General features: G+C 44.6%; 1 protein-coding gene across 1 annotated transcript in view; it reads left to right on the top strand.

Annotated features, from left to right (window-relative positions):
• Positions 1 to 13521, top strand: part of LOC106566301 (arginine-glutamic acid dipeptide repeats protein-like) — a 291196-nt gene that overhangs the window by 244606 nt on the left and 33069 nt on the right.

Genomic DNA, 13521 nt, shown 5'->3' with positions numbered 1-13521 from the left:
GCCCTATGGTGAAATCCCAGAGCGGTTTCCTTCCTCTCCGGCAACTAAGTTAGGAAGGACGCCTGTATCTTTTTAGTGACTTGGTGTATTGATACACCATTCAAAGTATAATTTTACTGAAAAAAAATATAAATGCAGCATCTAAAGTGTTGGTCCCTCATTTCATGAGCTGAAATTAAAGATACCAGAAATGTTCCATACGCACAAAAAGCTTCTCGGAAATTTTGGACACTAATTTGTTTACATCCCTGTTAGTGAGAATTTCTCCTTTGCCAAGATTATCCATCCACCATCCACAATGAATGGCACGACAATGGGCCTCAGGATCTCGTCACGGTATCTCCGTGCATTTAAATTGCCATAGATAAAATTTAATTGTGTTTGTTGTCCGTAGCTTATGCCTGCCCATACCATAACCCCACCGCCACCATGGGGCACTCTGTTCACAACGTTGACATCAGCAAACCGCTCACCCACACGACGCCATACACGCAGTCTGCCATCTGCCCGGTACAGTTGAAACTGGGATTAATCTGTGAAGAGCACACGTCTCCAGCGTGCCAGTGGCCATTGAAGATGAGCATTTGCCTACAAGTTGGTTACGACGCCGATCTGCAGCCATGTCATGACCCTGGTGAGGACGACAGGCACGCAAATGAGCTTCCCTGAGACGGTTTCTGACAGCTTGTGCAGATATTCTTCGGTTGTGCAAACCCAGTTTCATCAGCTGTCCGGCTGGCTCGTCTCAGATGATCCTGCAGGTGAAGAAGCCGGATGTGGAGGTCCTGGGCTGGCGTGGTTACACGTGGTCTGCGGTTGTGAGGCCGGTTGGACATACTGCCAAATTCTGTAAAATGACGTTGGAGAGAAATGGTAGAGAAATGAATATGAAATTATCTGGCAACAGCTCTGGTAGACAAAGCTGCAGTCAGCATACCAATTGCACGCTCCCTCAACTTGAGACATCTGTGGCATTGTGTTGTGTGACAAAACTGCACATTTTTGAGTGGCCTTTTATTGTCCCCAGTACAAAGTGCACCTGTGTAATGATCATGCTGTTTAATCAGCTTCTTGATATGCCACACCTGTCAGGTGGATGGATTATCTTGGCAAAGGAGAAATGCACAAAATAGTTGTGTATGGAACATTTCCGGGTTCTTTTTATTTCAGCTCATGAAACATGGGACCAACACTTTACATGTTGCGTTTATATTTGTTCAGTATAGTTGACCACACGCGGGGTAGTCTATTGCTTCAAATGTATTTCAACGATTGGATGACATTGAGAGTTTGTAAGCAACAATTTGATATGCCTTCAACGGCATTAGCCTACTTTAGTCCATTATTTTCATCATTCAGTGATATTTATTCCCACAGTAAGTAGTTCTTTGTGTATCCATTCAGTAGTAGTTCAGAAAACAGTACATGCTTAGTGATGGGCTACGGGAAGAGATAGACGAAGCGACACGCGTTGCCATGTTTACAACTGCCAGGAGGATGGTAACCCGGGGCGCTGCCAAGCAACAGCTTAGTGACGGGCGCTGCCTAGCAACCATCAAGAGTTTAGAGAGTAGTGAGTGCCAAAGACGACCTCAGTATTACATGCTACGTTACATACTAAACCGTAGGAAGAACTTTACCAAAATGACTACTAGGTCGTTTGACGGAAATAAAGGGAGTCTTGATAAAGAGTCGTAAAATAATGTGAACTTGAAAACAAATAAAGGCTGCTGTTCTATAGAAAGTGTCATCCAGTCTATTGGTTTAATTTCTCCTGTTTTAGGTAAAGGGTGTTGTCTCCTAACGTTCTCTCCCTTTGACTCAGAGACCACTAGGCTGCAGCTGCTTTTAGGACAGCGAGAACTACAGGATACTTGAACTGCAAAAAAGACAGTTTACCACTTACCAGTTATTGCTGTGTCAGCATCACACTGTGTTCTACCACAGTGTGAGAAGGTTGTGCACACAGCCGCAAACACAACCACCCCCCAGGCCCTGTTGTCAATTCCAGGCCGGCTGCTGTTCTGTTGTCTTCACATCCTCACAGCCTCAGCAGATGTTTGCCCCTGTGCCATGACCTGTAGATCTGTACACACACGTCAGATTGGTTTATGCTGTTGTTTCTTCACCCCAGCAGTCGGCCAGCCAGTCACAGCCTTGGGGGTCATTACAAATACTTTGGTTCAGGCACCAATTTAACCAGCTAAAACAAGAGAAGTGTTCCCTCCACTCTAGGAGACACTATGTAGGGAATACGGTGCCATTATGGACACACTCTAGGAGACACTATGTAGGGAATACGGTCCCATTATGGACACACTCTAGGAGACACTATGTAGGGAATACGGTCCCATTATGGACACACTCTAGGAGACACTATGTAGGGAATACGGTCCCATTATGGACACACTCTAGGAGACACTATGTAGAGAATACGGTCCCATTATGGACACACTCTAGGAGACACTATGTAGGGAATACGGTCCCATAATGGACACACTCTAGGAGACACTATGTAGGGAATACGGTCCCATAATGGACACACTCTAGGAGACACTATGTAGGGAATACGGTCCCATTATGGACACACTCTAGATTCTTCAAAGTAGCCACCCTTCGCATTGACGACAGCTTTGCACACTCTTGGCATTTTCTCAACCAGCTTCACCTGGAATGCTTATCCAACAGTCTTGAAGGAGTTCCCACATATGCTGAGTACTTGTTGGCTGTTTTTCCTTCACTCTGCAGTCCAACTCGTACCAAACCATCTCAATTGGGTTGAGGTCGGGTGATTGTGGAGGCCTGGTCATCTGATGCATCACTCTATAACTCTCCTTCTTGGTCAACTAACCCTTACACAGCCTGGAGGTGTGGTGGGTCATTGTCCTGTTGAAAAACAAATGATAGTCCCACTAAGCGCAAACCAGATGGGATGGCGTATCGCTGCAGAATGCTGTGGTAGCCATGGTGATTAAGTGTTCCTTGAATTCTAAATAAATCACTGACAGTGTCACCAGGAATGCACCATCACACTTCCTCCTACGTGCTTCACGGTGGGAACCACACATGCGGAAATCATCCGTTCACCTACTCTGCGTCTCACAAAGACACGGTGGTTGGAATCAAAAATGTCAAATTTGCACTCATCAGACCAAAGGACAGATTTCCACCGGTCCATTGCTCATGTTTATTGGCCAGAGCAAGTCTCTTCTTATTATTGGTGTCCTTTAATAGTGGTTTCTTTGGAGCAATTAGACCATAAAGGCCAGATTCAGACAGTCTCCTCTGAACAGTTGATGTTGAGATGTGTCCGTTACTTGAGCAATGTGAGGTGCTGTAATGAACTTATCCTCTGCAGCAGAGGTACCTCTGGGTCTAACTTTCCTGTGGCGGTCCTCATGAGAGCCTGTTTCATCATAGCGCTTGATGGTTTTTGCCACTGCACTTGAAGGAACTTCTTTACATTTTCCGGATTGACTGACCTTTATGTCTTAAAGTAATGATGGGCTGTCATTTCATTTTGCTTATTTGAGATGTTCTTGCCATAATATGGACTTGGTCTTTTACCAAATAGGGCTATCTTCTGTATACCACCCCTACCTTGTCACAACACAACTGATTAGCTCAAACGCATTAAGGAAAGAAATTCCACAAATGAACTTTTAATAAGGCACTCCTGTTAATTGAAATGCATTCCAGGTGAAGATCTCATGAGGCCGGTTGAGAGAATGCCAAGAGTGTGCAAAACTGACATCAAGGCAAAGGGTAGCTACTTTGAAGAATCTCACATTTTTAATATGTTTTGATTTAACACTTTTTTTTTGGTTACTACATGATTCCATATGTGTTATTTCATCGTTTTGATGTCTTCACTGTTGTTCTACAATGACGAAAATAGTAAATATAAAGAAAAACCCTTGAATGAGTAGGTGTGTCCAAACTTTTGACTGTTACTGTGCATATACACACCTATTTAAAACATATTTTCTTGTATTATTTTCCGCTAATCCTACCACCCCCCTCGTAATTTGAGTAAAATAATGAACAACAACACTTAGGCTTCTACTTCCAGGTTATCCACACTATGATACAAAAAAAATTCATAAGTATTATTGATCGATTTAACTATAACTTTTCAAAACACCATGTACTGCTATCTGCAGCGTTAGCTCCAGGTAAATGTCCAGTCCCTAGTTAACAAAGTCGACAAAATCAGGGCAAGAGTTGCTTTCCAAAGAGATATCCAGGAGTATAACATACTCTGTTTCACGGAAACATGGTTAGCTTGGGACATGTTGTCAGAGTCAGTACAGCCAATGGGATTTTCAGTGCATCGCGCCGACAGGAATAAACATCTCGACGGTAAGAAGAAGGGCGGGGGTGTATGTTTCATGATTAACGACTCATGGTGTAATTGTAACAACATACAAGAACTCAAGTCCTTATGTTCACCTGACCTAGAATTCCTCACAATCAAATGTCGACCGTATTATCTCCCAAGAGAACTCTCCTCGGTTATCGTCACAACCGTGACGGCCATCAAGGAACTTCACTGGACTTGCAAACTGGAAACCATATATCCTGAGGCTGCATTTATTGCTGAGTCGGTGAGCGAGTTTATAAGGAAGTGTATAGGAGATGTTATAACCACTGTGACTATTAAAACCTTCCCTAACCAGAAACCGTGGATTGATGGCAGCATTCGCGCAAAACTGAAAGCATGCACCACCGCATTTAATCATGGCAAGATGACTGGGAATATGATCGAATACAAACAGTGCAGCTATTCCCTCCGTAAGGCAATCAAACAAGCAAAACGTCAGTATAGAGACAAAGTGGAGTCGCAATTCAATGGCTCAAGCACGAGACGTATGCGGCAGTATCTACAGACAATCACGAATTACAAAAAGAAAACCAACTCCCGTCTTGGACATCATCGTCTTGCTCCCAGACAAATTAGATAACTTCTTTGCGCGCTTTGGGGAGCCACCGACACGGCCCAATACCAATGACTGTGGGCTCTCCTCCTCCGTGGCCGATGTGAGTAAAACGTGTTAAACCCTCGCAAGGCTGCCGGCATCCCTAGCCGCGTCCTCAGAGCATGCGCAGTCCAGCTGGCTTGTGTGTTTACGGACATATTCAATCAATCCCTATCCCAGTCTGCTGTTCCCACATGCTTCAAGATGGCCACCATTGTTCCTGTTCCCAAGAAAGCGAAGGTAACTGAACTAAATTACTAATCGCTTCAGTCATCATGAAGTGCTTTGAGAGACTAGTCAAGGATCATATCACCTCCACCCTACCTGATACCCTAGACCCACTTACATTTTCTTACCGCCCCAATAGGTCCACAGACAATGCAATCACACTGCACACTCCCATCTGGACAAGAGGAATACTTATGTAAGAATGCTGTTCATTGACTACAGCTTCAACATTCAACACCAAAGTACCCTCCAAGCTCATCATCAAGTTGGAGGCCCTGGGTCTCGACCCCGCCTTGTGCAGCTGGGTCCTGGACTTCCTGACGGGCCGCCCCCAGGTGGTGAAGGTAGGAAACAACATCTCCACTCCACTGATCCTCAACACTGGGGCCCCACAAGGGTGCATTCTCAGCCCCCTCCTGTACTCCTTGTTCACCCACGACTGCGTTGCCTTGCATGCCTCCAAGTCAATCATCAACTTTGCAGATGACACAACAACGACGAGACGGCCTACAGGGAGGAGGTGAGGGCCCTCGGAGTGTGGTGTCAGGAAAATAACCTCTCACTCAACGTCAACAAAACAAAGGAGATGATCGTGGACTTCAGGAAACAGCAGAGGGAGCACCACCCCTATCCACATCGAAGGGACAGCAGTGGAGAAGGTGGAAAGTTTTAAGTTCCTCTGTGTACATATCAAGGACAAACTGAAATGGTTCACGCACACAGTCAGCGTGGTGAAGAAGGAGCAACAGCGCCTCTTCAACCTCAGGAGGCTGAAAGAATGTGGCTTGTCACTGAAAACCCTCACTAACCTTTACAGATGCACAATTGAGAGCATCCTGTTGGGCTGTATCACCGCCTGGTACGGCAGCTGCTCCGCACAGAACCGGAAGGCTCTCCAGAGGGTAGTGAGGGTCTGCACAACGCATCACCGGGGGCAAACTACCTGCCCTCCAGGACACCTACACCACCTGATGTCACAGGAAGGCCAAAAAGATCATCAAGGACATCAACCACACGAGCCACTGCCTGTTCACCCCGCTATCATCCAGAAGGCGAGGTCAGTACAGGTGCATCAAAGCTGGGACAGAGAGAAGCTGTTTTTCAATCTATCTTAAGGCCATCAGATTGTTAAAACAGCCACCACTATCACAGAGAGGTGGCTGCCTACCTACAGACTTGATATCATTGGCCACTTAAATAAATGGAACACTAGTCACTTTAATAATGGCACTTTAATAATGTTTACATATCTCACATTACTCATCTCATATGTATATACTGTATCCTTTACTATCTATTCTTTACTATCTATTGCATCTTAGCCGCTCTGTCACTGCTCATCCATATAGTATATACTTATATATTCTCATTCCTTTACTAGATTGTGTGTATTAAGGGTTTGTTGTGGAATTGTTAGATATTACCTGTTAGATAGTGCTGCACTGTCAGATCTAGAAGCATTTCACTACACTCACAATAACAGCTGCTAACCATGTGTATATGACCAGTAACATCTGCTAACCATGTGTATATGACCAGTAACATCTGCTAACCATGTGTATATGACCAGTAACATCTGCTAACCATGTGTATATGACCAGTAACATCTGCTAACCATGTGTATATGACCAATAACATCTGCTAACCATGTGTATATGACCAGTAACATCTGCTAACCATGTGTATATGACCAGTAACATCTGCTAACCATGTGTATATGACCAATAACATCTGCTAACCATGTGTATATGACCAATAAGATGTGATTTGATGTTGCAATTCCTCAGCCTTTCCTGGACCTGTGACCAAAAACAAGTTACGTATGGACACTACCAAAATAAATGACTGTCTCTAAGCAGCAAAATCTGCAGAGCTGGTATCTCCCATATATATAACAAGTTTTGAATCAGGCGTTGTTTTGTATATCAGTTCATAAACCATGTGCCATGGAATCGGTATGTCAAAAATCTCTTCCCAACTATTTTGTAATCTGTGGCACAGCTGTCCATTTTTTTGTTTGGTTCTTCAATGAAACTGGTATATTTTTGTATTCATCATGATTTTTCTTTAACTTACTTTGGTATTTAATGCCGACAGACAAGTTCCTTACTCTTTCCACTTGCCTCTCCATTTTTGAGGTAATTTTTGGGTAGAGCAGACTTTTCCATATGTTTTTGTTTAGCTGCATGTGTGACAACTCCACCAGTCCTATTTATGATATAATTTACTAAGATTATAACTTTAAAACTATTTTTCGATATTCTTTTTTTTTTAATCAATTTGTATATTTGTTGTATTATTTGTTCTGTCTTTTCTTATGGATTAAACTGAAATTGCAACCAACTTTTTATGGCTTGTTTTAAAAATAACGATATTTTGGAGGTTTCGTTTTCAAATAACCGAAAGTGAGAGGTTGTAATCTGAATAAAGGGAAAAAAGGCCATTCCTGAACATGGGTTAAGACATTCTTACTAATTTGCTAGAGAACCAGTTTGTATTTAAGTAAAACTTTTGTATGACAAATTCTTTCATATTTAATAATTTTGTCTGGCTTGTCATTTCAAAATACTTTTTTTTTTTTTTTTTTTTTATCATATCATTTTAAAAAATCAGGTCGCTTGGTGTAGGCCAGAGCATAAGCAAATAGACTGCAGCAGACAGCAGACTTTTGTGTTTTGGGGCTGTAGTCACTCAACCCCTGTAGTACAGGAAGAGGTCCTACTGTATCAAATCAAACCGGATTTAAAGTGCATTTCAAATCGTAACACTTTCTAGTATATACGAAACAATAAAATAGATTAACGAGGAGGACAGGAGATCACTCTGCAAGGCTCCACAATGTGATTTATATTAGAGGGATTAGCTTATCAAGGTTAGGTGAGGCGTAGGGATCAACCGCCCTGTAAAAAGGCTCTGTAGCAGGCGTAGGGATCAACCGCCCTGTAAAAAGGCTATGTAGCAGTATGTCCAATCTGCTTTGATTTGTAAAAGCGCTTACAGCAGTGAAACGGGGAGAGTGGTGATTCTCTGGCGTGTGTATCCCTGACCTGTGAAAACACAGCTCAGTCATTCAGTGGGAGAAAGGATTGGCGCAGCGGGGATCGCCTGCCTATTTAACCGCCAGGCGAGAAACACACACACGCACACACACAGGCACACGCACACACTGTTCCACCAGCCAAGGCCCTTTTTTTTGTTCAGTGCACATTTGCTCTCTCTGCCCTGTGCTGTTCTGTACTGTGCTTATAGGGACCACAGACAGTGGTGGCTGTCTATTTCAGAAGCCGTCGGGGCTCAGACTGTGTTGACCTTGGTTAGAAGCCTTGTATAATATGTAGCTGGAGGAATATTGTTGCCGTTTTTTTAACTGTATAAGACCCAATTAGTTTTTCTAAGCATTAGATAAGAGGCAATGTACTGTATTAACAAATATACAGTATATTTCATTTCCATGAGTTAAGAATCATTTCATCTCTCGTGGACAGACTACGTAAACATAAATGGCAGCGTAGCTCTGTCATGATACAATGGGATGCCTTATATGATGAGGTGCATTAGTTCCTTGGGTTTTTCATCACTAGTTATTTTTGACAAATCATTGGTTTTGCAGGTGTTGGCATCTTTTGAAGAGGAGGAAACATTCGGGCTGTGACTTTCAGAGAGCGAGTGTGGATTTCCTCGTTCCGCCGCCCCTCGTTCCGCCCCTCGTTCCGCCCCTCGTTTCACACATATGGACCCAGAACTTAAGCAAGCATCTGACCAATTAGGCAAGACTTTAGTTCTGTCTTAACCGAGATTAACAATCATTAAAGAAGTTTGTGAAATCATTAATCAAAATACTATATTGCAGTAAAATATAAACAATGATGTACAGTAGAGAACATCTGTCAGCCCTCTGGTATTAGCTCTTCATTAACTAACCTACACACTAACTAACCTACACACAGTAACTAACCTACACACAGTAACTAACCTACACACACTAACTAACCTACACACACTAACTAACCTACACACTAACTAACCTACACACACTAACTAACCTACACACACTAACTAACCTACACACACTAACTAACTAACCTACACACACTAACTAACCTACACACTAACTAACCTACACACACTAACTAACCTACACACACTAACCTACACACTAACTAACCTACACACTAACTAACCTACACACTAACTAACCTACACACAGTAACTAACCTACGCACAGTAACTAACCTACGCACAGTAACTAACCTACGCACAGTAACTAACCTACACCAGTAACTAACCTACGCACAGTAACTAACCTACACCAGTAACTAACTTACCCCAGTAACTAACCTACACACAGTAACTAACCTACGCACAGTAACTAACCTACACCAGTAACTAACCTACACACAGTAGCTAACCTACACACAGTAACTAACCTACGCACAGTAACTAACCTACACACAGTAACTAACCTACACACATTAACTAACCTACGCACAGTAACTAACCTAAGGAAACTCTTGACTTTACACCCGCCCTACGCCACCTGATGATTGACAGGTCAGAGAAGGTTCTTAGTTCCGTAACACGTCAGACATTTCCTCATCTCCCTCCAGCTAGCTCGCTCTGACAGGTAACTGCCGGAATAATGGAAACACCTGGGTAAATGAGGGATACAAAGTAAATTGAAAACAGGTGCTTCCACACAGGTCTTGTTCCGGAGTTCATTAAGCAATTAACATCCCATCGTGCTTAGAGGTCATGTATAAAAATGCTGGGCAGGCTATTATTTTGGCTAGCATTTCTATGCCTCCATAGGATGACAATGCCCTCATCCACAGGGCACGAGTGATCACTGAATGGTTTGATGAGCATGTTTTAATTTTTTTTATTTTTTTTTAATTTACAATATGCCGAGACAGTCTTAATCACTGTCACCAAATCTCAACCCAATTTGATTATGGAGCGGCGCCCCCTTGAGACAGCGTTTTCCACCACCACCATCGACAAAACACCAAATGATGGAATTTCTCATGGAAGAATGTTGTCGCATCCCTCCAATAGAGTTCCAGACACTTGTAGAATCTATGTCGAGGTACATTGACGCTGTTCTGGCTCGTGGTGACCCAACGACCCTATTAATACTCTTTATGTTGGTGTTTCCTTTCATTTTGGCAGTTACATGTGTATTTAGACTTTAGTACATTAAATTAAACCGACACACATTGTTAGCAGTCAGTTACTAACCTACTCAGGGCATATACTGGATATAATATACAAACAAGAAAGTAAAAGTGCATATCCACTGAGTACAAAACATTTAAGGACGCCTTCCTAATATTGAGTTGCACCCCCCCCTTTTTGCCCTCAGAACAGCCTTAATTCGTCGGAGCGTGGACTCTGGAACGTGTCGAAAGCGTTCCACAGGCGATGCTGGCCCATGTCGACTCCGTTGGCTGGATGTCCTTTGGGTGGTGGACCAATGTTCCCTCTAAGTTCCCCCGGGACTGCAGTGCAGAAGAAATATCACGATTGAACTTCACTGAACGTTCTAGTTTCCCCTCATTAGTTAACACTGGCAACGCTCCCCTCTACTGAAGGAATTGTGATTTTTGATGGTAGGCCACTCTGGTAGATACCTCATTATGATCAAATAGCTCCAGCAGCCTACTTGACCACTGTTAAAACTAACGTAAAGCAGGAACAGCCTCGGTGTTCACAGTAAACGCGTGCCGGAAGTTGCACCGAATTTTCACAATGTTCAGGTTCGCGCCTACCAGAAATTAGCTCAGTGCTGAAAGAAAAACCATACTACCAAACCCCGTTCAAGGGCATTTAACTTTCGTCTTGCCCTCGCACCCTCTGAAATCCTTCTTTAACCTGTCTCCTCCCCTTCATCTACACTGATTGAAGTGGATTTAACAGGTGACATCAATTAGGGATCATATCTTTCACCTGGATTCACCTGGTCAGTCTGTCATGGAAAGAGCAGGTGTCCTTAATGTTGTTGTCAGATCGTCTGACTCCTCCCCCTTGCTGTAATGATAGTCAGACTCCTCCCCCGTGCTGTAATGATAGTCAGACTCCTCCCCCGTGCTGTAATGATAGTCAGACTCCTCCCCCTTGCTGGAATGATAGTCAGACTCCTCCCCCTTGCTGGAATGATAGTCAGACTCCTCCCCCTTGCTGTAATGATAGTCAGACTCCTCCCCCGTGCTGTAATGATAGTCAGACTCCTCCCCCGTGCTGGAATGATAGTCAGACTCCTCCCCCGTGCTGGAATGATAGTCAGACTCCTCCCCCGTGCTGGAATGATAGTCAGACTCCTCCTCTGAGCCACTCTGCCTGGCTGCACTAGTGGTTGTTTACTCTGTAGCTATCCCTAACCCAACCCAGTCATGACGTTCTCTCCTGCTGGTCCCCCACCCCCCCACCCCTATAGTCTCACAGCAACAGCTCATTTGTCTGAAATGTGGGAGAGGTTTTAGGAAGGGCTGGTTAGATTCAGGGTTGATTTGTTTTCCAATGTTTTTCTGTCTTATTTCTCTCTCCGCACTTCCCTCCCTCTCTCTCCCCTCCTCCCCCCTTCTCTTCCCCTACTCTGGCTCCTGCCACTTCTGCCTCCCTCCTTTCCCCTCCTCCCCTGTTCTCTCCTCCTTCTCTCCCATTGCTCTTGCCAGTAACTGCCTTAACCGTTTGGCTTGGTGTCAAAGCAGGGGCCTTTTGTGACTCTTGTCACAAATCTGCCAGGAAAAACACTAACCATCTGTTTAGCCTGCAGAAAGAGCAGAGAGGTAGAGAGAGAGGGAAAGAGCAGAGAGGAAGAGAGCAGAGAGGAAGAGAGAGAGAGAGAAAGGGAGAGAGGGAAAGAGCAGAGAGGGAGAGAGTAGAGAGAGAGTGGAAGAGCAGAGAGAGAGAGAGAGAGAGAGAAGAGAGGGAAAGAGCAGAGGGAGAAGAATAGAGCGGGGGAGAGGGAGAAAAATGGAGAGAGCAGAGAGAGCGGGAAGTAGAGAGAGGGGGAGAGCTGAGAGGGGATCAGTGTGTAAATACCGGATTTTAGCCCTCACGCTTAACCTACACTGCCCTGTGTAGCACAGTGTACATAGGAACACCAGCCCTATTATGCTGGCTGAACCAGTCTCAGATCAATCTGTATGAAATGAAAGGCAGGGATGCCAACAACACCAGTTCACACCCTGTCCTTCCCCGTGTAGAATCAGTATTTATGAAATTCAAAATGTGCACAAAAAATGCACTAGCTGATGTTAGTGTCTGCTTGCTTCCTGAACCAGTCTCAGTGTCTGCTTGCTTCCTGAACCAGTCTCAGTGTCTGCTTGCTGCCTGAACCAGTCTCAGTGTCTGCTTGCTTCCTGAACCAGTCTCAGTGTCTGCTTGCTTCCTGAACCAGTCTGTGTCTGCTTGTTTCCTGAACCAGTCTCAGTGTCTGCTTGCTTCCTGAACCAGTCTCAGTGTCTGCTTGCTTCCTGAACCAGTCTCAGTGTCTGCTTGCTTCCTGAACCAGTCTCAGTGTCTGCTTGCTTCCTGAACCAGTCTCAGTGTCTGCTTGCTTCCTGAACCAGTCTCAGTGTCTGCTTGCTTCCTGAACCAGTCTCAGTGTCTGCTTGCTTCCTGAACCAGTCTCAGTGTCTGCTTGCTTCCTGAACCAGTCTCAGTGTCTGCTTGCTGCCTGAACCAGTCTCAGTGTCTGCTTGCTTCCTGAACCAGTCTCAGTGTCTGCTTGCTTCCTGAACCAGTCTCAGTGTCTGCTTGCTTCCTGAACCAGTCTCAGTGTCTGCTTGCTTCCTGAACCAGTCTCAGTGTCTGCTTGCTTCCTGAACCAGTCTCAGTGTCTGCTTGCTTCCTGAACCAGTCTGTGTCTGCTTGCTTCCTGAACCAGTCTCAGTGTCTGCTTGCTTCCTGAACCAGTCTCAGTGTCTGCTTGCTTCCTGAACCAGTCTCAGTGTCTGCTTGCTGCCTGAACCAGTCTCAGTGTCTGCTTGCTGCCTGAACCAGTCTCAGTGTCTGCTTGCTGCCTGAACCAGTCTGTGTCTGCTAGCTGCCTGAACCAGTCTCAGTGTCTGCTTGCTGCCTGAACCAGTCTCAGTGTCTGCTTGCTTCCTGAACCAGTCTCAGTGTCTGCTTGCTTCCTGAACCAGTCTCAGTGTCTGCTTGCTGCCTGAACCAGTCTCAAATCAATCTGTATGAAATTAAAGGCAGGGATGCCAACAACACCAGTTCACACACTCCGTGCTGAATACACGCTAGCTAGTGTAGTGAAGTTCTCGCTAATTCCCAAATGAGTTTTCATTCTGTTCTGCTGTGA

Source organism: Salmo salar, chromosome ssa13 (genome assembly GCF_905237065.1).
Source record: "Salmo salar chromosome ssa13, Ssal_v3.1, whole genome shotgun sequence".
NCBI classification, from domain to species: Eukaryota; Metazoa; Chordata; class Actinopteri; order Salmoniformes; family Salmonidae; genus Salmo; species Salmo salar.
The sequence above is the reverse complement of the archived record's forward strand: the minus strand, read 5'-3'. Positions and strand labels throughout refer to the sequence as shown.